General features: G+C 45.6%; 1 pseudogene; it reads right to left on the bottom strand.

The window, feature by feature from the left end:
* Positions 1-27,407, bottom strand: part of LOC115791158 (NACHT, LRR and PYD domains-containing protein 12-like) — a 1,329,445-nt pseudogene that overhangs the window by 885,770 nt on the left and 416,268 nt on the right.

Here is a 27,407-nt window from a genome sequence, read left to right as displayed (position 1 = left end):
TTGATTGCCTCTCATTCATACCTACATGATCCAATGTGCATCAAACTTCTCCAGTAGGATAAGGGTGCCCCCCTGAATACATACATATGACAATATTTAATATCAGTCGCAGCGCCACCTAGTGGGAACAGGAAATGTCATATTTTACACTTGGAGGTCCAGCTCCAAGGTGGTTTAGCAGAACCATCTCAAATTTCACCTGGAAAGCCTTAAGAACTTGGACTTACTGTGTTTTCAAAACTGTGAGTTTTTGACAAAAGGGCGTGACCCTTATGGGACGGCAAAGTTCGATGATTCGCCATGAACACAAAAATGGCTGTAACTCAAAGCCAACTTGCCCAATCTGGCTCAAACTTCAGTGGTGTGATAAGCATGCTGCCCTGAACACACTCATATGCATAAAGTCCATAAACGGTAGAGCGCCGCCTAGTGGCAGCTCGGAATATCTTAAAATAGCAAGTTTTTTGAGTAGCCCCGGAGCTACGTTTTATCTACATGTATGAAAATGTACAGGCTCATGTAACATACTAAGACGTACAAAAAGTCTCTTGGACCCATACCCCAAACCCTACAGGAAGTCGGCCATCTTCAATTGAAGGTGTCAATTTTTGCCATTTCCACGCCTGCTATTTGAACGAACTTGTCCTAGGGCATTTGACCCAGTGAGACCAAATTTGCTCCACATCATCTAGACAAGGAGCCCATCAAATATTGTGGAAATCTTTACAAAATATTAAACGGCCTTGTCACACCAGGCCATTGAAGTTGGCCTTCGTTTTTCTCCCTCACCACCAAAATTGTTTGTGCACTTGTTCGCACATGCTTTGTCTGATCAGGCTGAAAATTTAATCACTCATGTACACACCCAGGCTGAATCCATAACTACAGATTCAAGACTGTAGGCCCAATAGCGCCCCCTACAGAAGCGAATGAAAATTTGTATGACGTCCACAGAATTAGTTTTGCTCTGAAATACATGAAATATCTTTCACCATTCCTTACAAAATCCTCATCTATTTGATAAGCCTCCTGCCCTGAACACATTGATATGCATAAAGTCCATAAATGTTACAGCGCCACCTACTGGCAGCTTGAAATATCATAAAATAGCATGTTTTTTAGCTAGCCCCAGAGCTACATTATATCTACAGCTCTGAAATTCTGCACACTCATGTAACATCCTAAGACGTACAAAAAAGTCTCTTGGAGCCATACTGGAAACCCTACAGGAAGTCCAGCATCTTCAATTGAAAGTGTCAATTTTTGTCAATTTTTGCCATTTTCAGGCCTGCTATTTGAATGAACTCCTCCTAGGGCATTTCAGCCAGTGAGACCAAATTGGCTCCAGTTCATCTAGACAAACAGCCCATCAAATATTGTGGAAATCTTGACAAAATATTAAATGGTGTTGTCACACCAGGCCATTGAAGTTGGCTTTCATTTTTCTCAATGGCGACCAAAATTGTTTGGGCACGTGTTCGTACATGCTTTGCCCAATCTGCCTGAAAATGTAATCACTCATGTACACAGCCACTCTGAACCCATAACTATGGATTCAAGGCTATACGTAGCTGCAAGAGCGCCCCCTACAGAAGCAAATGAAATTTTGTATAGCATCCACAAACTTAGTTTCTCGGAAATGTATGAAAATGTGTTTCAACATTCTTGACATCATCCTGATCAAAACAGTCTATCAGACCCATGCCCTATTTTGCATGCTGGAGCCGTGACCCCACCCCCAAATATTCCATTGCGTCTATGCCGAGAGCAAAAGATATCTTTTCCTATAAAAGAATTCAACTTTCTACAGACCTTCTGTACACCATCACGATCACAAGACCTCCGAGTGCGGCACGGGTCGACGAGCGCCACGGGTCGACGCGCAGGGAGTGCGAGGGCCCGATATCACCGCTTGCGGTTTTAATTATTATTAGGGCCCGAGCACGAACTGTGCGAAGGCCCTATTGTAATTGCTTCGTTTATTATTATTATTATTTTTTTTTTTTTAGGGCCCGAGCACGAACTGTGCGAAGGCCCTATTGTAATTGCTTCGTTTATTATTATTTTATTTTTTTTTTTTTTTTTTTTTATTATTATTATTCAGGCAAATGAATTGGCTTTTTGGGGGCTTTATCATATTCAAAAACTCATGAAACTTTGCACATGCGTCACACCTGGTGAAAATTTAAGTATTTTAATGGGCTCGGGCAAGGGCGCGCCCAAATGGCTCGCTAGCGCCCCCTAAACTGGAGCCCCACCGCTGTGTTTCACGTACATGAATGAAACTTCATACACATGTATATCATGTCCAGGCGCACAAAAAATCCTCTTGGAGCCATGCCCTAAACCCAACAGGAAGTCCGCCATTTTGAATTAATTATGCAAATTTGGCGATTTGCAGCCCTCACACTTTTTCTAATAACTCAGAGGTTTTAGCCGTTATCATCTTCATATTTGGTTTGTCTAACCTACACCCCCAGGGGAATCTAAATCTCGAAAATGGTGAGTTTTTGCCAAGGGGGAGGGGTCCTTATGCCCCTTTGAACTTTGATCATTCGCCATGAAATTTTGATTGCCTCTCATTCATACCTACATGATCCAATGTGCATCAAACTTCTCCAGTAGGATGAGGGTGCCCCCCTGAACACATACATATGACAATATTTAATATCAGTCGCAGCGCCACCTAGTGGGAACAGGAAATGTCATATTTTACACTTGGAGGTCCAGCTCCAAGGTGGTTTAGCAGAACCATCTCAAATTTCACCTGGAAAGCCTTAAGAAGTTGGACTTACTGTGTTTTCAAAACTGTGACTTTTTGACAAAAGGGCGTGACCCTTATGGGACGGCAAAGTTCGATGATTCGCCATGAACACAAAAATGGCTGTAACTCAAAGCCAACTTGCCCAATCTGGCTCAAACTTCAGTGGTGTGATAAGCATGCTGCCCTGAACACACTCATATGCATAAAGTCCATAAACGTTAGAGCGCCGCCTAGTGGCAGCTCGGAATATCTTAAAATAGCAAGTTTTTTGAGTAGCCCCGGAGCTACGTTTTATCTACATGTATGAAAATGTACATGCTCATGTAACATACTAAGACGTACAAAAAAGTCTCTTGGACCCATACCCTAAACCCTACAGGAAGTCGGCCATCTTCAATTGAAGGTGTCAATTTTTGCGATTTCCACGCCTGCTATTTGAACGAACTTGTCCTAGGGCATTTCACCCAGTGACACCAAATTGGCTCCAGATCATCTACACAAGTAGCCCATCAAAAGTTATTCAGGGTTTTGTAGAATATTGAACGGTGTTGCCATGGCAACCCTCTGAATTTGGACTTTTTTCAATTTCAAATTCACAGAGATTCTAAACATCAGCCCCTGGGCTGTGCTTTCTCTATGTACCTGAAAATGTGCCTGCTGATGTAAGATGCTAACATCTACAAAAAACTCTCTTGGACCGATAGCCCAAACCCAACAGGAAGTCAGCCACGTTTACTTTAAAGTGTCATTTTTGCAGCATTTTTCGCCTTTTTCAGGCCTTTTTGCCTCAACTCCTCCTAGGGCATTTGACCCAGTGAGACCAAAATGGCTCCAGATCATCCACACAAGTAGCCCATCAAAAGATATTCATGGTTTTGTAGAATATTGAACGGTGTTGCCGTAGCAACCCTCTGAATTTGGACTTTTTTTCCATTTCAGGCCCAGATAGGTTCTAAACATCAGCCCCAGGGCAGTGCTTGGTCTGTGTACCTGAAATCGTGCATGCTGAAGTAACATCCTAACACGTACAAAAAAGTCTCTTGGACCGATAGCCGAAATCCAACAGGAAGCCTGACATGTTCTAATTAAGGTGTCATTTTTGCAGCATTTTTCACATTTTTCAGGCCTGCTATTTGAATCATCTTCTACTACAGCTTTTCATCCAGTCACACCAAAATGGCTCCAGATCATCTACACAAGTAGCCCATCAAAAGATATTCATGGTTTTGTAGAATATTGAACGGTGTTGCCGTAGCAACCCTCTAAATGTGGGATTTTACTCATATACCACAGTGCACCAAATTGTTACATCTCTGACATACATTGTCCGATCTGCCTCAAACTTCACAGGCTTAATGGGAGGGTAAGGGAGACCGGACACACCCCTCTATCAGCTTTGTTTCACACTCATAACGCCACCTAGTGGCAACAGGAAATCAGTAGGACACTGATACTCATCATCCTATGGTCATTACAGTTTCATTGATGGCTGCAGGCATTACATAGAGCATTGTGACATATTAATTAGTGGGCACTCACCGACGCCACCTAGTGGAAGCGGGAGACGATCGACGCGAAGTACGGCTAGCCTGCTGAGCCGTCAGCAGCCGGGTGAGCCAGCTACTCTCTCGTCTGCGAGAACCTCCGAGCGCGGTTCGGCTGGAGCGTGCCACGGGTCGACGCGCGGCTTGGCTGGAGCGCGCCAGGGGTCGACGCGCGCCGGGTGCGAGGGCCCGCTCATCGCCGCTTGCGGCTTTAATTATTTTTATTATTCAGGCAAATGAATTGGCTTTTTGGGGGCTTTATCATATTCAAAAACTCATGAAACTTTGCACATGCGTCACACCTGGTGAAAATTTAAGTATTTTAATGGGCTCGGGCAAGGGCGCGCCCAAATGGCTCGCTAGCGCCCCCTAAACTGGAGCCCCACCGCTGTGTTTCACGTACATGAATGAAACTTCATACGCATGTATATCATGTCCAGGCGCACAAAAAATCCTCTTGGAGCCATGCCCTAAACCCAACAGGAAGTCCGCCATTTTGAATTAATTATGCAAATTTGGCGATTTGCAGCCCTCACACTTTTTCTAATAACTCAGAGGTTTTAGACGTTATCATCTTCATATTTGGTTTGTCTAACCTACACCCCCAGGGGAATCTAAATCTCGAAAATGGTGAGTTTTTGCCAAGGGGGAGGGGTCCTTATGCCCCTTTGAACTTTGATCATTCGCCATGAAATTTTGATTGCCTCTCATTCATACCTACATGATCCAATGTGCATCAAACTTCTCCAGTAGGATGAGGGTGCCCCCCTGAACACATACATATGACAATATTTAATATCAGTCGCAGCGCCACCTAGTGGGAACAGGAAATGTCATATTTTACACTTGGAGGTCCAGCTCCAAGGTGGTTTAGCAGAACCATCTCAAATTTCACCTGGAAAGCCTTAAGAAGTTGGACTTACTGTGTTTTCAAAACTGTGACTTTTTGACAAAAGGGCGTGACCCTTATGGGACGGCAAAGTTCGATGATTTGCCATGAACACAAAAATGGCTGTAACTCAAAGCCAACTTGCCCAATCTGGCTCAAACTTCAGTGGTGTGATAAGCATGCTGCCCTGAACACATTCATATGCATAAAGTCCATAAACGTTACAGCGCCGCCTAGTGGCAGCTCGGAATATCTTAAAATAGCATGTTTTTTGAGTAGCCCCGGAGCTACGTTTTATCTACATGTATGAAAATGTACATGCTCATGTAACATACTAAGACGTACAAAAAAGTCTCTTGGACCCATACCCCAAACCCTACAGGAAGTCGGCCATCTTCAATTGAAGGTGTCAATTTTTGCGATTTCCACGCCTGCTATTTTAACGAACTCGTCCTAGGGCATTTCACCCACTGACACCAAATTGGCTCCAGATCATCTACACAAGTAGCCCATCAAATATTGTGGAAATCTTTACAAAATATTAAACGGCCTTGTCACACCAGGCCATTAAATTTGGCCTTTGTTTTTCTCCCTCACCACCAAAATTGTTTGTGCACTTGTTCGCACATGCTTTGTCTGATCAGGCTGAAAATTTAATCACTCATGTACACACCCAGGCTGAATCCATAACTACAGATTCAAGACTGTAGGCGCAATAGCGCCCCCTACAGAAGCAAATGAAAATTTGTATGACCGTCCACAGAATTAGTTTTGCTCTGAAATACATGAAATATCTTTCACCATTCCTTACAAAATCCTCATCTATTTGATAAGCCTCCTGCCCTGAACACATTGATATGCATAAAGTCTATAAACGTTAGAGCGCCCCCTACTGGCAGCTTTAAATATCATAATATACCATGTTTTTTAGCTAGCCCCTGAGTTACATTTTATCTACAGCTCTGAAATTTTGCACACTCATGTAACATCCTAAGACATACAAAAAAGTCTCTTGGAGCCATACTCCAAACCCTACAGGAAGTCCAGCATCTTCAATTGAAAGTGTCAATTTTTGCCATTTTCAGGCCTGCTATTTGAATGAACTCCTCCTAGGGCATTTCACCCAGTGAGACCAAATTGGCTCCACATCATCTAGACAAACAGCCCATCAAAAAGTCAATCAGACCCATGCCCTATTTTGCATGCTGGAGCCGTGACCACACCCCCAAATATTCCATTGCGTCTATGCCGAGAGCAAAAGATACCTTTTCCTATAAAAGAATTCAACTTTCTAGAGACCCATCACGATCACAAAACCTCCGAGTGCGGCACGGGTCGACGAGCGCCACAGGTCGACGCGCGCGGAGTGCGAGGGCCCGATATCACCGCTTGCGGTTTTAATTTTTATTTTTATTCTTCTTATTTATATGTGTGTGTATATATGGTTGCAGGTACAAAATACATTTCACTGTGCATTGTACTGTGTATAACTGTGCATGTGACAAATAAAAAACTATCTTAATATCACCATGTGTTCTTTGGGAAGCAGGAAAGGCAGTAATGCGGGGCAAAATAATATCTTACTGCTCGCATAAGAAAAATAAAGAAAAAAACACTTATGTCATCAGACCACATGACCTTCTTCCATTGCTACAGAGTCCAATCTTTATGCTCCCTCGCAAATTGAAGCCTTTTTTTCCAGTTAGCCTCACTGATTAGTGGTTTTCAGCTGTTCAGTCCCAATCCCTTAAGTTCCCTTTGCATTGTGAGCGTGGAAATGCTCTTACTTTCACTATTAAACAAAGCCCTGAGTGCTACTGTTGTTTCTCTTAGATTTGATTTCACCAAACATTTAAGTGATCGCCGATCACGATCATTCAGGATTTTTTTCCGGGCGCATTTCTTCCTCGACGACGATGGGGCCCCACTATCCTTCCAGTTTTTAATAATGCGTTGGACAGTTCTTAACCCAGTTTTAATAGTTTCTGCATCTCCTCAGATGTTTTCTCTGCTTCATGCAGCCAATGATTTGACCCTTCTCAAACAGACTGACATCTTTTCCACGACCACGCGATGTGTCTTTCGACATGGTTGTTTAAGAAATGAGAAGCAACTCATTGCACCAGTTGGGGTTAAATAAGTTGTTTCCAGCTGAAAGATAATCGCCCATGCAGTAATTAACCAGTAGGAGGCTCGTACCTGTTTGCTTAGTTAAATCCAGGCGGCAACTATTTTTTTGGCCAGGCAGTATACAACTTGAGAAAACTAAAACTGGAATTAAAGGAAATAACTGATAAGAAGACTCAATTTATGTTGCAGAGGCTACATTTGGAAAACTTTGAACATGGAAATCTGGAAAATTCCTGGCTAATCCGTTCCAACTAAAAAAAAGAAAAAACAGCTGTTTATTCTATTAAAGACTCAACTGAGAACATTACTCATGACCCGACTCTTTATTCACCTTTTTCATCATCTGACTTTTATGAAGTCCCTCCATCAATCGCCACCTTATTGTGGTGGAGATGTTTGTGTGTCCCAGTGATCCCAGGAGCTATGTTGTCCGGGGGCTTGTCCCCATGGTGGGGACATGGCAAATTTGTCCTGCGTGAGGGTCCAGACAAATCTCTGATGGAGAAGGAGCCTGAGCTAGTGTGTGAGGTTTAGAGATACCAGCTACATTCCCTTGTTGCCATTTTGATAACTGCTATGCTGCTTCCAGGACTTGCTGTGTGGGATCCACCCTTCCCCAGCCCTGACTCCTGCTGTCACGTTGCCATTGGCTGGAGACTGGGGCCTGCAGCCAATTGCTGCCCTGCAAGGCCTACATAAGATAAGATAAGATAAGGTAAGATAAGATAAGATAGTGTTTATTTGTCACATGCACAGTTATACACAGTACAATGCACAGTGAAATGTATTTTGTACCTGCAACCATATATACACACACATAAATAAGAAGAATAAAAATAAAAATAAGTAATTCCCACTATACACTATATACTATACACTATACACACACTTTTATACGGAACTAGAGAATATTATAATATTTACATTGTGCAATAATAGTCCAGTTAGGGCTCAGAGTTGAGCAGACGGATGGCTTGTGGGTAAAAACTCTTCTTCAACCTTTCAGTCTTAGTCCTCAGGCAGCGGTAACGCCGGCCTGATGGGAGCAGGGAGAAGAGAGAGTGTCCGGGGTGGCTGGGCTGTTCAAGGATCTTCATGGCCCTCAGCCTGCACTGCTTGGTGTAAATGTCCTGCAGGTTGGGGAGGGTGGTTCTGATGGTCCGTTCAGCTGAACAAACCACCCTTTTTAGGGCCATGAAGTCCTGCTTGGTGCAGTTTCCCATCCAGGTGGTGATGCTCCCACGCATGATGCTCTCGATGGTGCAGGTGTAAAAGTTCCTGAGCACCTTGAGTGGGAGCTTGAAGTCTCTCAGCCGCCTGAGGAGGTAGAGACGCTGTCTGGCCTTCTTCACAGTGATGCTAATGTGATGAGTCCAGGACAGGTCCTGTGAGATGGTCACTCCCAGGTATTTGAAAGTGTCCACTCTTTCCACCTCAGCACCACTGATGACAAGTGGATGGTAGTCCCTCTGCTGCTTCCTGCTGAAGTCCACGATCAGTTCCTTCGTTTTGCTGACGTTGAGCAGGAGGTGGTTCTCCTGGCAGGCGGGAGACCTCTCTCCTGTAGGCTGTCTCCTCATTGTGAGAGATTAGTCCCACAACAGCAGTGTCGTCAGCAAACTTGATGATGACGTTGGACTCTGACGTGGCCTTGCAGTCATGGGTGTACAGTGAGTACAGCAGAGGGCTGAGCACACAGCCTTGGGGGGATCCAGTGTTGAGGGTGAGGGAGGATGAGGTGAGGTGACCCACTCGTACCACCTGTGGTCTGCTGGTCAGGAAGCTGTGAACCCACCTGCACAGGGATGGGCCCAGGCCCAGGTCCAGCAGCTTAGAGACCAGCCTGGAGGGAACTATGGTGTTGAATGCTGAGCTGTAATCTACAAACAGCACTCTCACATAGTTCCCCTTACCGGTGTCTATGTGTGAAAGGGTCTTGTGGAGGAGGAAGGATATGGCGTCATCTGTGGATCTGTCTGGCCGGTATGCGAACTGTAGTGGGTCGAGGGTGGTGGGCAGTGAGGAGGTGATGAATGTCTTGATGAGTCTCTCAAAACACTTCATCACCACTGAGGTGAGCGCTATGGGCCTGAAGTCATTGGGGCTGCTGGGATGTGGTTTCTTTGGGACTATGATGGACTTTTTTAAAGCAGGTGGGAATCACACACAGTTTCAGTGAGAGGTTGAATATCAGTGTAAACACAGGTGCCAGCTGGTCAGCGCAGGTCTTAAGGACACGTCCACTAATACCGTCTGGTCCAGCCGCTTTCCTGGTGTTTACACGTCTAAACGCCCTCCTCACGTCGCGCTCCGTCACAGTGAGTGTCTCCGCCCCTCCGGCCGGGAGCGCAGCGGGCTGTCGGCTTCCCGACTCGAAGCGCGCAAAGAAGATGTTGAGTTCATCAGCCAGAGAAGCATCGGCACTCACTGGGGGTGTGTGTGATGCTTAGTCCGTGATGGTGCGTAGTCCCTGCCACAGTCCCCTGGGGTCAGACTGTTGTAGTTGCTGTTCCAGTCTGCGGCCGTAGCGATGTTTAGTCTCTTTCACCGCTCTGCGGACGTTGTATGATGCAACCTTGTAGTCCTCCATGTTCCCAGAGGCGAGGCCGGAGTTGTAGGCGACGGTGCGGGACCTCAGGGCGTCGCGGACAGATTTATCCACCCACGGCTTCTGGTTGGGAAAAGTCCTGATGGTCCTCCTAAGTGAAGTGTCATCAACAACTTTCCCAATAAATCCCACAACAGTTTCCATAAACTCCTCGATGTCTCCGCCCGTGCTGCTGCGAAACATGTCCCAGTCGGTTGAATCCAACGCACCCTGCAGAGCGGCCTCTGTTTGATCAGACCACCGTGTCACTTCTCTCACAGCAGGGGGTTCCTGCCTGAGCCGTTGTTTGTATTTTGGCATGAGAAGGACAGCGGTGTGGTCAGACTTCCCAAAAGGCGGAAGAGGCTTTGCTTTGTAGCCATCTTTGAATGGAGAGTAGCAGTGGTCTAGGGTCCTCTCTCCTCTGGTGGGGCAGTCGATGTGTTGAATCAATTTCGGTATCACCTTTTTCAAGTTTGCACTGTTAAAGTCCCCGGCTACGATGAGAGCCGCATCACGCTGGTTAGCCTGATAGGTGGAAATAGCCTCATGTAGCTCTGATAGTGCAGTGTTTGTGTCCGCCTGAGGTGGAATATAGACGGCGCTGAAGATGACCGAAGTGAACTCGCGGGGCAGGTAGTGGGGGCGGCATTTCAGGGTTAGGAGCTCCAGGTTAGGTGAACATGATTGTTTCAGAGGGACAACATTCCTACTGTCACACCAGTTGTTATTAATCATTAGGCACACACCTCCTCCTCTTGATTTTCCAGACTCACTCGTTCTATCCGTGCGATGAACACTGAAGAACTCCGACGGCTGTACGGCGTGGTCCGGTATGAGGGGAGTCAGCCATGTCTCCGTGAGACAGATGATGTTGCAGTCCCTTATGTCCCTCTGAAACTGTATCCTGGCCCTGAGTTCGTCCAGCTTGTTATCCAGTGACTGGACATTAGCCAACAGGATGCTCGGCAGTGGCGTTTGGTGCGCTCTACGCCTCAGCCTCTCTCTTACGCCGGCTCTTTTCCCTCGGGGCCTTGTCCGTGACCTGGGTGCTCCGCGCCCTCCTTTGTTTGAGCTGGCCCACTGGCGCAGGATCTCCTGGGGCCAAGCCGGCTCGGGAGAAAAAGGTGTCAGAATACAGCCAGAGTGCTGTATTCTGATATTAAAAAGAGTCTGTCTGTCATACGTGATATGACACAGAGCAGGCGGAATTATAAAGTCCAGAATTAAAGCTAAACCTAATATATACAAACAAAGCGTAGGAGCAGGTACGATGGCTGCTGACGTCACCGACGCCATCTTGAATTGATACTGGGAATTCCAGTGTTGTCCTTTAATAAACATATTCTTTACCAACCTTATGAAGTCTGGTTCAATGGATGGTGCATTTTCAAACATGAAATAAGCAGTGTTCATACAACCCATGATGTTACTAAGAGTTAGGGAGATAGAAAAATAGAGGGACGCACAGATGGAGGCGGACATCTGCAAAAACGTTTCTTCCACGATCTCTACAGAGGAGCAGTGGCGCAGACTTGTGACATCACTAATAAAAACTTAGGCTCTCGTAAAGAGACACCACACAATTACGACTGTTAGAGGTACCTCTGGATGAGCTAGAGGAGGTGGCTGGGGAGAGGGAAGCCTGGGTTTCTCTCCTTAAGCTCCTGCCCCCATGACCCGGCCCCGGATAAGCGGAGGAGAATGGATAGATGGATGGATCGATGGGTGGAATTCTATGAAGCAATACAGCATCTCCCACATAATAAAGCCCCAGGCCAAGACGGTTTTCCAGCAGAGTTTTATAAAGGCAAGACCCCACACTCACATCCAGATACAGGCCAATCTCTCTTATTAATGTAAACCTTAAAATAATTTGCAAAGTCCTTGCCAGAAGATTAGAAAAAAATCACTCCATCTATTATACATTCAGACCAAACAGGTTTTATCAAGGGTCGGCACTCAGCCAATAATACAAGCAGACTGATAAATGTAATAGATTACTGTTCTATTAATAAATTAGAAACCACAGTTGTCTCTTTAGATGCAGAGAAAGCATTTGATCGGGTAAATTGGAAATTTCTGTTAGCAGTTCTACACAAATTTGGATTTGGTTCCTCATTAACTGGATCAGAACACTATACAGCTCTCCAAATGCATGTGTTAGAGCAAATGATCTCATTTCCCAAAGCTTCAGTCTGCAGGGGGCATCAGGCAGGGCTGCCCACTCTCTCCTTCACTCTTTGTCATTTTCATTGAGCCGCTGGCAGCAGCAATCTGACAAAATATAGATATTAAAGAAATTCAAACAGAAAACACAGATCATAAGATAAGCCTTTATGCTGATGATGTATTACCTTTCATTGGGAACTCACAAACCTCTCTTCTGAAGACAATCACACTTATAGATAATTTATCATCTATATTTGATTACTCCATCAATTGGAGTAAATTTTTTTTTTTTTTTTTTTTTTTCCAAGATGGCGCCACGGTAGGCAGCCTGTTACTGCAGCTCCCAGGTTACTTCCCTTTCTTGTGTGTTTTTCTTGTATTTTAAGGTTTTCTTTCAGACTCTTAGTTTCGTAGTTATATCGGATATCAAACCCGCCATGGACCTGCAAAGTTTCATTAGAGTAGTGGCATTCCTTATACTCTTTTTGAGACTTTTCACCACTTCATCTGGAGAACCGGTGAGCCACTCTATTGTTAACAGCCGGGATCAGCTGTTAGCCCTGTGCAACAGGAGGGTACTCCCGGAGGAGAGACCCGAGATTCCGAAGGAATTACATCGTCGGAGGAAGGGATGCAGAGCTGGAGCGAAGTACCGGGAGAGGAGGAGACGGTACAAACCGAGCATTCCATCTATTCTCATGGGTAACGTAAGATCTTTACCCAACAAGATGGAAGAGCTGACGGCGCTAACCAGACTGCAGTGGGAGTACCAGCAGAGCAGCCTCCTGCTGTTCACAGAGACTTGGCTCACGGATCACACACCGGACTCCGTCGTAACATTGGAGGGCTTTCAGCTGGTGAGAGCGGACCGGAGCATGAGGGAGAGTGGTAAGAGGAGAGGTGGGGGACTAGGATGTACGTTAATGAGAGATGGTGTAACCCAGGACACATCACTGTGAAGGAGCAGCGCTGTACCAAAGACATTGAACTGTTAGCGGTTAGCGTTCGGCCATACCACCTGGCCCGGGAGTTTTCACATGTTATTGTGTTAACTGTTTACATCCCGCCGTCGGCCGACGCTACAGCAGCCTGTGAGGACATCCACACCACCGTCTCTCAGTTACAGACGGCACATCCGCAGTCCCTGATTATCATCTCTGGGGACTTCAACCATGCCTCACCTTCTTCCACTCTCCCTAACTTCACCCAATATGTTGACTGCCACACAAGGGACAATAAAACTCTAGACCTGCTGTTTGCTAACACAAAGGAGGCTTACAGCTCATCACCTCTACCCCCGCTTGGCCACTCAGACCACAACCTGGTCATTCTTCACCCCACCTACACCCCCATTGTGAAGAAGAAACCCCCCACCAAGAAGATAATAAGACTGTGGTCTGAGGACTGCAGTGAGGCACTGAGAGACTGTTTTGAATCTACAGACTGGCAGGAACTCTGCAGGCCTCACGGTGAGGACATCGACGCCCTCACCCACTGCATCACAGACTACATGAACTTCTGTGTGGAGAACACTGTGCCAACCAAGAAGGTACGGTGCTTCTCCAACAATAAACCGTGGGTGACCCCAGAGCTGAAGGCCCTGCTGAACGAGAAGAAGAGGGCCTTCAGATCTGGAGACAAGGAGGAACTGAGGAGAGTGCAAAAGGATGTGAAATACAAGATCCGGAGGGGCAAAGAGAGCTTCAGGAGGAAGATGGAGGAACAGCTCCAACATAACAAAGTCCGAGAAGTCTGGAGAAACATGAAAAAAATCTCTGGCCACTTCGAGGACAATGGAGGAGCCACAGTGTCTGCTGACCGGGGGTGGGCTAACGACCTAAACCTGTTTTTCAATAGATTTGACTCTGGGTCGTTGACCACCTCCCCCACCCCTCAGCTCCCATCTGCCCCCTTCCCTATGCTGACCCCCCTCTCTCCTGGTGCAATGCCATCATTGCCTGCACTCTCCTCACCCTCACCCACAGCAGAGCCAGCCCCATCAACCACCCAAACCCAGCCTCACATCCACCTCACACCTGATCAGGTGAGAAGTCAGCTCAGGAAGACGAAGATCAGGAAGGCAGCGGGTCCAGATGGAATCAGCTCCAGACTGCTCAGGGACTGTGCAGACCAGCTCTGTCAGGTGGTACTGCATATCTTCAACCTGAGCCTGAATCTGGAGAGGGTTCCTGAACTGTGGAAGACTTCCTGCATAGTTCCAAGATCGCACAGCCCACGGAGTCCAACCACTACAGACCTGTGGCCCTGACTTCTCACCTGATGAAGACCATGGAGAGGCTCATCCTTCATCACCTCCGCCCACTGGTGCGCTCAGCGCTGGACCCCCTGCAGTTCGCCTACCAGCCCGGCATTGGGGTGGACGATGCCATCATCTACCTGCTGCACAGATCCCTCTCTCACCTAGAGCAGGCAGGGAACACTGTGAGGGTCATGTTCTTTGACTTCTCCAGTGCTTTCAACACCATCCAGCCTGCACTGTTGAGAGGGAAGATGGAGGGAGCCGGAGTAGACAGTCAGCTGACGGCATGGATCATCAACTACCTCACCAACAGACCACAGTATGTGAGGTACCATGACTGTATGTCTGATGTGGTAGTCTGCAGCATGGGGGCGCCACAGGGCACTGTCCTGTCACCCTTTCTGTTCAGTCTGTACACCTCAGACTTCAGGTACAACTCGGACCACTGCCACCTACAGAAGTTCTCAGATGATACGGCCATCATTGGATGCATATCAGATGGGAACGACCAGGAATACAGGGGGGTCATCAGTGACTTTGTCGGCTGGTGTGAGAACAACGCACTCCAAATCAACGCCAGCAAGATGAAGGAGATGGTCATAGACTTCAGGAGGAAGCCACCCCCTACAGCACCGGTGAACATCCAGGGAAAGGACATTGAGACAGTGGTCTCCTACAAGTACCTGGGTGTTCATCTCAATAACAAGCTGGACTGGAGTACAAACACAGACGTCCTGTATAAGAAGGGCCAGAGTCGACTCCACCTGCTGAGGAGACTGAGGTCCTTTGGTGTCTACAGGACTCTGTTAAAGACTTTTTATGACTCAGTGGTAGCATCTGCCCTTTTCTACGCAGTGGCCTGCTGGGGGGGTGGATGCACCGAAAGGGACAGGAGCAGGATCGACAAACTGGTGCGGAGGTCTAGCTCTGTGTTGGGATGTCCTCTGGTGTTTGTGATGATGGTGGGTGAGAGGAGGATGTTAGCAAAGCTGACATCCATCATGAACAACCCCCATCACCCTCTGCATGAGACCGTGGGTGAGCTGAGCAGCTCCTTCAGTCAGAGACTGAAACATCCTCGCTGCAGGAAGGAGCGCTTTCGCAGGTCATTCATCCCAACAGCAGTTAGACTGTATAACACATCATAATGTCTTGAGTCACTTGGACACTTTACCTCCTCTGCATCACTTTATCCATACAGTCAGATACATTTTATTTATTACACTCAGCCATATAATGCATACCGTGTATGCTGTGTACCTTACCGGCTACAAATGTATATAATATTTTGATATCTGTATATAGTGTTTTGATGTGTGTGTATATGTGTGTATATGTACATGTGTGTATTGACTATATATTTTCTGTATATAGTGCTTATGTATATGTGTATAGTGTTTTTCTATTTTATTTTATTCTATTTTTAGTTTTCTGTACTGAGCTGCTGTAATGCGCAAATTTCCCCATCGTGGGATCATTAAAGTTTTATCTTATCTTATCTTATCTTAAATCAACAGTTTTGCCTCTGAATTGTAATTTTCAAAACAACACGACCACCTCACTACAGTCGGGCAACATTAGATATTTTGATATAAATTTTTCTGCCAGGCTGTCAGACCTGGTGCAGCTGAATCATATTCCTCTACTAAAAATAACAGAGGATGACCTCACACACTGGAACTCTGTACCTATATCTATCATGGGAAGAGTTGCCACAGTAAAAATGATGATTCTGCCTAAAATCAATTATCTGTTCTCACTGATCCCTATAAAACTCAAGTATTTCATAATTTTTTGGATAAATAAAACATCAAAATAAGTTTAAAGACTTTACAAAAGCTAAAATGCAGTGGTGGTCTAGAACTTGCAAACTTTTGTCACTATTTCTTGGCCAATAGATTACAGTATGTCTCAAGATGGATCCGGCTCTGGTTCACAGTGCAGAGGTTTTGGGATCAAATCCCAGATGAGCTGCATGTTTAAAGAGAGCGCGTATTACAAAGCTTTAAAATAAGAGAACTCAGCTGCTCTTCAGGTTGTGTTTGATATACAGTCACATGATCTCCTCTGAAGTGTTTAACATGAATGCAGAGTTCAGAGCTGATTTAAACTGATCAGCTGATGATGTCATACAAGTCAGCTGATCCCCTGCGAGTCAGGTTTAGAAGCTGGTTTGTATTAACGCAGCTCTCCTCTGGATCAGTCCTGGGTCAGGGTTCAGGGTTCAGCCTGAGTCTTCATAAACAACATTTCTCTGGTTCTGAGTATTTATTGCTCACATTTATGTCATCATTTAAAATCAAAAATAATGGATCCAACCCTGTGACTCTAATTTGAACCCTGTTATCAAATCATTTTATTACAGAGTTGAATGAATGGGTTTCCTCAGCTCACAGGGTTGAATCTGCTGTCTGTGGAGCAGTCTGAATGATTCAGTGTTCAGTCTGAGTGAGCATCTTCATCTTAATGTGGAGGGTTGATTAAAGCATATTTTGGGCTGTAGAGTATTGGTGACAGGGCTGAGACCATCACAGGCTCAGGTTCTTTTAGTTGTGCCTGCAGGCAGGTTTGTTCTGATTGGATCCTGTGATCAATGCTGCTGGAACAAAGCTGCTTTGGGACCACAAACCTTCATCCAGGAGGAAGAAACTGAAACTCAAGAGGAGAGGAGTAAAGCAGAGGAAGCTGGTTTTCCAGGATCCACAGGGAAACAGGAGGAATGAGCAGAGAGGAGACTCTCAGATGAAGATGAACCAGAACACTGTTGATAACAGAGAAGCTCAGCAGGGACATGTGATCATTGTGGACAGCATGAAAGCACAGAGCAGCTCTTGTTACGCTGTCACAAAGAGGAAGAAACCTCACAGAGGTCAAAGTTCACTCACAGCTCAATTCATGAAGCAGTGTTTCAGCTCCTCCTCACCAGCTGGCGGCGGTAACGCGCACATTCATTGTTTGCCAGCTGGAAGTAGAAGAAGAAGCGGCGCTGCAGCTTTGTTTGTCTCTGCGGTCCGGGCTCATCTAAAGGTAAGCAGGAGCTACTTTAATGTGAGCTCAGTTCATCTGCAGCTGAGCTCCTGAATGAGCTCTTCTGCTGCTCTCCTCGGTGTCTGTTCACTTTATGGTGAACACGCTGAGAGGAGAGTGAGAGAGTGTTTGGAGACCAACAGCAGCTAATCATTAGCTCAGCATGCTGGCAGAAGGTGGAGCACAAACTGCTGTGGATGAACACGTGAGAGGAAGTGAACTCCTAAAATGATGAGCAGAGAGCAGCTGGGCGGTGAGGGGAGAGAAAAGAGGAGCACAGAGATCCCAGCAACAACACACAGGACAAAACACAAAGAGCAGGAGACAAAAAGCTAAAGACACGCAGCAGTGACCGCTGCAGCTACACCTGGGAGAGCAGCTACAAATTCATCTGCGCATCTACATCGTTATGTACGGTTCAGTGTGTGCAGGGAAGCGGGGGCTTCATGGTGCCTTTAGGTGCAGCTCGGAAACTCAGCAATCTGTATACTAAAAGTCATGAAAGTCGTTTAAAATACTTAATTTTCTAACTTTTCCTTTGTTAACAGAAACACAGCTGTAGTCACTTTCTGATTCCTTTTGATGCAGCATTTTAAATGATTCAGTACAAACATTGTAACAATATAATAGGTTATAAAGGTTATAGATCTGTATGTTTTATATTTGTATACAGTCTAAATGTTGCTACAGTCCTAGGAATGTGCACGTCAGGTTATGGTGTAGTGTTTCAAAAGGGTTTGTAGTTGCCGTATACCTACAGTACAAATATAACACAGCAGGTGAATCCACAGTGAATTCAATCCATCATCATCATCAGTCAGTGTGAGTCTGTGTGTGTCTGCCAGTTTGTTATGAGCACACTGACTCCTCCACAGAGACTTTAGATCAGGATGCACCAACTACACCTGCGGTCCAGGTGGTGAACCTGATGGAGCAGAACAGGAGGAGCTTCTCGGCCGTGGAGTCTCCAGTTGTCTTTGTTCCCAGCAGAGTAGAATCCAAACCTCACTATCAGCTCTCCTTCCAGGAACGATGAGGCTGATCTTCTGCTGTTTTTCACTCCAAATCTCATGAGGTTCAGATGGAGCACCAAACTGCAGTTCCTCAGTCAGTGGAGGTGCAGCAGTGCAGTTTGTCAGCAGTAACTGGAGGCTGACACACTGACTGAAGACATTTAGTCTGAGTGGATCTGAACTTTCCTTCTCGATGGTTTCCATCTTGCTCTGACTGCAGCTGTAACAACACTGAGTCCAGCAGGATGTGCACAAAGCATTTTGACAGACACACAAAGCTGGACAGCTTTTGTTGTGAGGGTTTGGAGAGAGTGTGTCTCTGTGTGTGTGTCTGCATTCACTTTGTTCCTCTAATAGAAAATCAGTGTGCAGATGTTGATTCCTGCACTGACTGCTGTTCTTCAGCCTGTAGAAACCATCCTGGAGCTGCTGGAACAAATGAATCTTCTAAATGTTGCTTTGCTCAGGTTTTTGTTTGCTCTGCTTCTTTTTGTCAGGATCAAATACAAACAGTCGTCTCAGAGACGTCAGCATCTGAACAGGGACTCCAACCACAAACCTGTGGGTTACTAGTCGGCTCTTCAGACCTTCTGTCTTTGTTTCCAACAAGTTTCCACCTCCTGTTTCTAGATGCCCACCCTAACATAGCAGGCTGGAACCGGCCGTGTCCCACAGAAGTGTATAAATCCAAATGCAGCCTTAAAGGGCTCATTCCCCCAAACAGTGCAGTGTGGTAGCTTCTAATAAAGATCTGTTCTCCTGCAGCTGATCATCAGGAGGAGGAGAGTCTGACGGAGCAGCAGAGGAACATTTTCAGCCTCTACAGAGGAAACAATGAGTTCAACACAACAGGTGAGAAAAATCTCAGTGTTACAGTATTATTGAAACTGTGTGACTTCATCAGCTGCTGTTGGTTTGGTTTATTATGGTCCCAGTTAGCACTGAAGTTACAACAAGACCAAATAAAAGGTCACATTTTACAGGACACTGAAACAAAGACATTAATAAGATAAACTTTAATGATCCCACGATGGTAAAATGTGCATATTACAGCAGCTCAAGGACAGAGAAGAAGGATGAAATAAAATAAATAAAATAAAATAGAAAACCCTATATTAATATGCATATACACAAACACATCAAAACACTATATACATTTGTAGCCAGTAATTTGTATACAGTATACACAGAATACATTATGGGGGGGAGTGTAAATAAGTAAAATGTATATGTACTGCACATGTGTAAGACATCCAGCCTGCACTATAACTTTGTTCAGCCTGCGAGATGATTTCATATAGGTGTTACTAATGACCTGCGGGTAAACGCTCCCATCACTTCTAGTACAAATCCCACAATGCACTGCAACAGCTGTGCATTGGCCAAGACCTGTGCGCTAACCCTTTTTACGTGTTGCCAGTGACACATTGATCCCTGATCAGCTGATAAAAACATTGGTCAGCTCTTTTTACAGTGACAGAGGAGCTGATCGCTGACATTGGAGCTACACCGTCTCTCTTCCTTCCTGCGATGTGCAGGAAAAGAGCGAATTGGTAGTACAGATGAGGGAGACCTGCACAGGTGATCTGACAGTGCGTCACACAGCAGGAAACAGTGCTTGGTGATATATTGAGTTTTTATCAATATATTTCCATACGATTTTCCTAACATGAGGCAATATCATTTATATGATACAGTCTAGTTCACGTTACAATCATACTTGTAGCTCCACCAGTTCACATTTCTCTTCTCCCAGTTTGTCTCTGCACATCTTCACACTGCCCCCCCCCCCCCCCGCCCCCCCCGCTTCACCCATTAATCATGCAGGAAGCGACTGCATGGCAGTGTTCCCAACTCAGCGACTTTGTTGCTACATTTAGCAGATTTTCAGACCCTGCTGGCGACTTTTTCCCCCAAAAGCGTCTAGCGACAAATTTAGTGACTTTTTCCGGTGAGGTCGGAGAGTTTTGGAAACCTGAAATCCTCCACTGTCGCTATGTTTTGTGGACATACAGCCTTTGTACTGCGTCCGTTTGTACGCTTTGGCATCATCCGGACCCCCATAAGTCCCTGGCTGTAGGTAAGAGAGCGCCGCCATACGCAGCAGACGTTGGTTTGTCCCGTAAGTCACGTGACCTTAATAGTGGAAGTGGGTCTTTTTTGTGTGCTTGCAGACGCTGCATTGAGTGTGCGGCCCGTTGCTGTTATACATCAGTGCATTTGTCTGTGGATTTACTGAGCTGCTAAAATCCTGCAGATGGAGTTTTGTTCAGTCAGTCTGTCACAGTACTGGATGTACAGGAGTACACACAGGAGGAAGTACTTTCCAGTGAAGCAGACTTTACCAGGCTGGCTTTGAGTATTTTTATAGAGGAACAAAAGCATTAATTTATTTGAGGAGCATTATTATTTAATAGTTGATTTTTGAGTAATTTCTCATGTACATCTACAGCTGAATGTTAATAAAAACATGTCACAGTGTGGCATTTGGGACATGTAGCTTTGACTCAGAAGTGCCTTTTTGTTTATACCTTTGGGAAGAAAAAAATATCCATTCAGCCCTAGCAGGAAAAACTGCGCAGCAAAGTCCTGAAGACAGAACGCACCATCAGCACCGTAAAGGCCGTTTCACACCGGACGCGTAAATTCCGTGCAAATGTTTCGTGCGTTAAAAATATTTTTTGGACTCGCCTGTTCTTAATGCAGCCGTTCACACCGACCGCGTCGTTTCACAGGACGAATTTGCAGCATTTATTTTTTTGGATCAAGTTCGATTTTTCTGACATTCGCAAGCGAACAAACAGGCCTGGCCAATCAGAGCACTGCATTTAGCAACATGTGAGGTCATAGCTCAAAACGCGCACCGATGTACTGAATATCCAGTGATGTGGGAACAATAAAATCATAATATTTTACCTCAGACACACAGCTACACCCTGCTCCGGGTCAGTCAGCTCTCTGATATTATCCTCTGCCTCCTCACATGTGATCCCAACTCTGCCAACAAGAGCTCAAACTGTCCCACTGACATCCTGAAATATGCGTGAAAGCATCCGTGATGCAGCTTCAACTCTGGGATCAAACCATGAAACTCTCCCTGCTGCTGCTTTCTTATGAGCTGGATGAACCCAGAATCTTTGCTTCTTCCTTCTCTTGTTTAGAAACATCAGGACCTCAGTACATCACCGCTTGATGTCGACTGCATTTTTTTTTTTACCGTGCGTTATATGAGGAGGATTTAGTCACAAGAAACACAACACGTCCGGTGTGAAAGGGCCTTAACGCAGACAGTGAACTTTGTATGAGGTAAAGGTTTAAATCACCAGCAGTTCCAGAGGAACTAACTTCTGAATTTGATGATGTGCCTTATGACACAGGTGTGATGAGCTCTATCCATCCATCCTTTCTCTTCTGCTTATCCGGGGCCGGGTCGCGGGGGCAGGAGCCTAAGCAGAGAAGCCCCGGCTTCCCTCTCGCTAGCCGTCTCCACCACCTCATCCGGGGGGACCCCAGGGCGTTCCCAGGCCAGCCGAGAGATATCTCTCCAGCGTGTCCTGGGTCTACCACGGGGCCTCTCCCCAGTGGGACATGCCCGGAACACCTCACCCAAGAGGTGCCCAGGAGGCATCCTAATCAGATGCCTGAGCCACCTCAACTGGCTCCTCTCAATATGGAGGAGCAGCGGCTCTACTCTGAGCCCCTCCCAGATGGCCGCACTCCTCACCCTAAGGGAGAGGCCAGCTACCCTTCGAAGGAAACTCATTTCTGCCATTTGTATTCGCGATCTTATTCTTTCGGTCACTACCCAAAGCTCGTGACCATAGGTGAGGGTAGGAACGTAGATCGACCAGTAAATCGAGAGCTTCGCTTTTACACTAAGCTCCCTCTTCACCACGACAGACCGGTGCAGTGTCCGCATCACTGCAGAAGCAGCCCCGATCCGTCTGTCGATCTCCCGCTCCCTTCTCCCGTCACTCGTGAACAAGACCCTGAGATACTTGAACTTCTTCACTTGGAGCAGGAGCTCATTCCTGAGCCAGAGAGGGCACTCCACCCTTTTCCAGCTGAGGACCATGGCCTCAGACTTAGAGGTGCTGATTCTCATGCCGGCTGCTTCACACTCGGCTGCGAACCGTTCCACTGCGAGCTGGAGGCCCCCCCCTGATGAAGCCAACAGGACCACATCATCTGCAAAGAGCAGAGACGAGACTCTGAGGCCACCAAGGAAGAAGAGTTGGAAGAAGAATTGAATTGGCTCTCAGGGAGAGCCAATTCAATTTTATTTATCTAGCGCCAAATCACAACAAACAGTCGCCTCATGTGCTTTGTATTGTGGGTAAAGAGCCTACAATAATACAGAGAAAACCCAACAGTCCAAACGACCCCCTCTGAGCAGCACTTGGTGACAGTGGGAAGGAAAAACTCCCTTTAACAGGAAGAAACCTCCAGCAGAACCAGGCTCAGGGAGGGGGGTCATCTGCTGAGGGGGCTGAGGGGAGAGAAAAGATATGCTTTGGAAGAGAGAGAGATTAATAATAATTAATGATTAAATACAAAGTTACGTATAAACAGAGTAAACAAGGTGAATGAAAAGAAACAGTACATTATGGGACTTATGGGATTTAGTGACTTTTTCGGTGAGGTCGGAGAGTTTTGGAAACCTTCCGCTGTGGTCATGTTTCGTGTACATACAGCCTTCATACTGTGTCCAATTGGACACGTTGGCATCGCCCAGACCCCCAAGAGTACCTGACTGTGGGGTTGTACCTTAAGTCACGTGACCTTGATAACGGAAGTGAGTCTTTTTCATGTGTTCATGATGCAGCCAGTGGATAGATAGATAGATGCCTCATTGAGCGGGTGGGCCCGTTGCTGTGATACGTCAGTGCATATGTCTATGGATTTACTGAGCTAGCTATAACCCTGTTGACTGAAGGATGGAATTTTATTCATTCAGTCTGTGTACATGTTTTATTTGCACAGAGTACTGGATGTACAGGAGTACACATGGGAGCAAGTACTGGTGAAGTAGACTTTACTGCAGACTGGCTTTTTAAAGAATAAATCAGCCTTTTGCTGTTTTTGCTCTTTATCTTTTCTGTTTACATTTTAATAACACAGCTGTGAAACTTTTATGTAGGAAAAAAGAAATGCAAAGAAATGCCAAAGAAATGCCACCCCACACCATTACTGACCCACTGCCAAACTGGTCATGCTGAAGGATGTTGCAGGCAGCAGATCACTCTCCACGGTGTCTCCAGACTCTGTCACATGTGCTCAGTGTGAACCTGCTTTCATCTGTGAAGAGCACAGGGCACCAGTGGCGAATTTGCCAATCCTGGTGTTCTCTGGCAAATGCCAAGCATCCTGCACGGTGTTGGGCTGTGAGCACCACCCCCATCTGTTTACGTCGGGCCCTCATACCATCCTCATGGAGTCGGTTTCTAACTGTTTGTGCAGACACATGCACATTTGTGGCCTGCTGGAGGTCATTTTGCAGGGCTCTGGCAGTGCTCCTCCTGTTCCTCCTTGCAAAAAGGCAGAGGTAGCGGTCCTGCTGCTGGGTTGTTGCCCTCCTACGGCCTCCTCCATGTCTCCTGGTGTACTGGCCTGTCTCCTGGTAGCGCCTCCAGCCTCTGGACACTACGCTGACAGACACAGCAAACCTTCACATTGATGTGCCATCCTGGATGAGCTGCACTACCTGAGACACTTGTGTGGGTTGTAGAGTCCGTCTCATGCTACCACGAGTGTGAAAGCACCACCAACATTCAAAAATGAGCAAAACATCAGCCAGAAAGCATAGATACTGAGAAGTGGTCTGTGGTCCCCACCTACAGAACCACTCCTTTATTGATTGTGTCTTGCTAATTGCCAATAATTTCCACCTGTTGTCTATTCCATTTGCACAACAGCATGTGAAACTGATTATCAATCAGTGTTGCTTCCTAAGTGGACAGTTTGATTTCACAGAAGTTTGATTTACTTGGAGTTATATTGTGTTGTTTAAGTGTTCCCTTTATTTATTTTTTTGAGCAGTGTATATCGTGTATATATATATCATATATCGCCATTCAACAAAAAAAAAATATTATTTTTGGTCCATATTGCCCAGCCCTAGCTGCAACTAAAGATTATTTTGGTAGTTGACTAATCTGTCATTTTTACTGATTGATTAGTCAACAATTATTTCAATCTGACCTCACCTGTTCAAGCCTGCCCACCTGTTAACATCACCTTGTTCTCTTTTCATATTTAAAATAATGGCCCATAAAAATTAGAGTTTGAAACTCATTCAATATATTTTTAACATTAATGTGACCATCACAATAAATATGAAATAAACAATCCATATTAAAGTGAATGCAGTTTTTATTTTTAAATGAAAATATAATGTGCAAATAAATAAAAATGGCCTCTGTCCAAAAGTTCAAATAAGGCTTCAAATTAAATCAAAAAGATTTTTCCGTCCAAAACAGCTGAAAAGTTTACAGATGATTCAGTTCATACAGATGTTTACTATTCAGAATGAACGCTGATATTAATGTGAGGAAACAAATAGAAACCAACGTAGCTGCTCCTGTTGTCCTTCAGTCGTTAGCTAACATCACTGAAATGGTGGCGCTCAGCAAACTTCATCCATGAGAGCTTGTTTCTGACAGGTAAACTAACAGAAACATTAACCGGTATCAGTGACGCACTAACGTATCCATCCAGCTCCAGGGTGCTGGCGTTTTAAACACTCAGCACTGCAGTGATGCTGCCGTGGGAGGAAAGCTCTGCTCTGCATTCAGCTTTATTTTAGTTTCTGCTCCCACACCTTTGACAGTCTGTCTCCATTTTCTTTACTTTTCTCCACCCTCGTCTGTTCCACCATCATTATGCTGTTCTTTATGTTCCTCGTTGGTATTGTTGTTGTTGGCAGACAGCGGAGGCAATACTGCCCCCATATCTTTCTGTAGTGTATTGCAGCTACAAAATCACATAAGTGGAAGAAATGGGTTTTAAAATACGCTTCCATACTGAAATTCCATGTCCACTAACTTGTGTAGTTGACATGGAATTTCATTGATTACGTCAATGAATCTTTGCAGCTCTAATGTCCAATTAATGCTTTGAATTTTTTTTTTACAGAAATTCATGTTTCCTACGCTTTTTTTCTGCCTGTACATGGCTGCAGGTAATGCCCTATTGTCACCAGTTAGTGGTGGTAATAGACCTAGTAGGTGTTCAGAGGTTTTTGGTAGCCTTCAATGTTAATGGAGTTTGAAGGTTCAGTTTGTTCCATGTCTACATCTCACTCACTGCCTCTGTTTGTATCTCTGTCACTGCAGAACCAACATGGAGCGAGAAGTCAGCGCTCTCAGAAGGCTGACAAACCTCACAGAAGGAAGAGAGAAAAAAAATTAACCTGTGATCAGTGTGGGAAGAATTTTGCTGGGAAGTCTGAACTAAAACTGCATCAAGTCATCCACACTGGAGAGAGACTGTTCAGCTGTGATCAGTGTGGAAAGTCTTTTACCCAGGCTGGACACTTAAAAACACACCAACTCATCCACAGTGGAGAGAAACCGTACAGCTGTGATCAGTGTGGCAGAGCTTTTAGTCTTAGTTGCAGCTTACGGAGGCATCAAGTTATCCACTCTGGAATTAAGGCATACAGCTGTGAATATTGTGGAAAAACTTTCAGCCAGCAAGGGAACAGAAATACACACTTACGCATTCACACTGGACAGGATGTGTATTGCTGTGGTCAGTGTGGCAAACTGTTTGCAACAGATGCACACTTACAACAGCACATGTTTACCCACACTGAGGAGAAAGCTTATCAATGTGACCTGTGTGATAAGACTTTTAAATCGCCACATACCCTAAAAAGACACCAACAGATCCACAGCAGAAAGAGACTCTACAAGTGCAGTTACTGTGAGGTATGTATTTTTATTTGGATCTTGTAATTTTAACCTGACTCTTTGGAGCTACTGTGTTCATTAAATTGTTAGCATGTTAGCAATTCTACTGCATGACACATACATTTTAGTTTCAGTTCTGCTTCCATGATCATAAAAAATTAAATCATTCGTTTTATGTATTGCCAAAAATGTATATCTAGGGCAGCAATGATTCCTCGAGTAACTAACAATTTTAATTATAATTTTAATTATAAAAAAATCCTTGAAGCAAATGTGTTGCTTCGATGCTATGTTTAAACTCTGCAGTGCTCAGATGTCTCCGTGTAAGTGGAGCGTCATCCACATTAGCAGCATTACAGTTCTCCGTCGTCTTCTTCTTCTTGTGGATGTAATGACGTTGGGCAAACCAGCTAAGGGCTACATTACCACCACATACTGGACTGGAGTGTAAACCAGGCATTAGAAAAAAACCCTCAGATTCTTAAAATTTCGATTATAAAATTGATCATCAACAAGTGACCTAGGGTGTCCTGTGCCATGTGCACTTATGGACATCCTTATGTTCGAACATGGTGTTCATTATGGACAAACTGTGGTTTTCACAGAAGTCCAATAACAAGACACCCTTTGGGTTCAGATCAGGCAGGTCGTTCCTCTCAGTCACGCCCCTCGAGGTTTTACTGTCATCGCCCACGTGAGCGTTGAAGTCTCCTAGCAAGACAATAGAGTCACCAGATGGAGCGCTCTGACCCACCTCACCCAGCTACTCCAAAAAAGGTGGGTAATCTGAACTGCCATTCGGCGCGTAAGCACAAACAACAGTCAGGACCTGTTCCCTGGCCCGAAAGCAGAGGGAAACAACCTTCTTATCCATCGGTGAAAACAGGCAGCAAGCCGGGGGGATCAGAGGATACCCACCCCAGCTGGCCGCCTCTCACCGCGGGCAACTCCAAACTGGAATAGAGTCCAGCCCCTCTCCAGGAGACTGGTTCAGGAGCCCAGGCCATGCGTTGAGGTGAGCCCAACTATATGTCGCTGGTATCTCTCAAGCTCACGCACGAGCTCAGGCCCCTTCCCCACCAGAGAGGTGACATTCCATGTCCCAGTT

The sequence above is a fragment of the Archocentrus centrarchus genome, chromosome 2, assembly GCF_007364275.1.
Source record: "Archocentrus centrarchus isolate MPI-CPG fArcCen1 chromosome 2, fArcCen1, whole genome shotgun sequence".
Lineage (NCBI taxonomy): Eukaryota > Metazoa > Chordata > Actinopteri > Cichliformes > Cichlidae > Archocentrus > Archocentrus centrarchus.
This window is presented reverse-complemented; position numbering and strand designations above follow the sequence as displayed.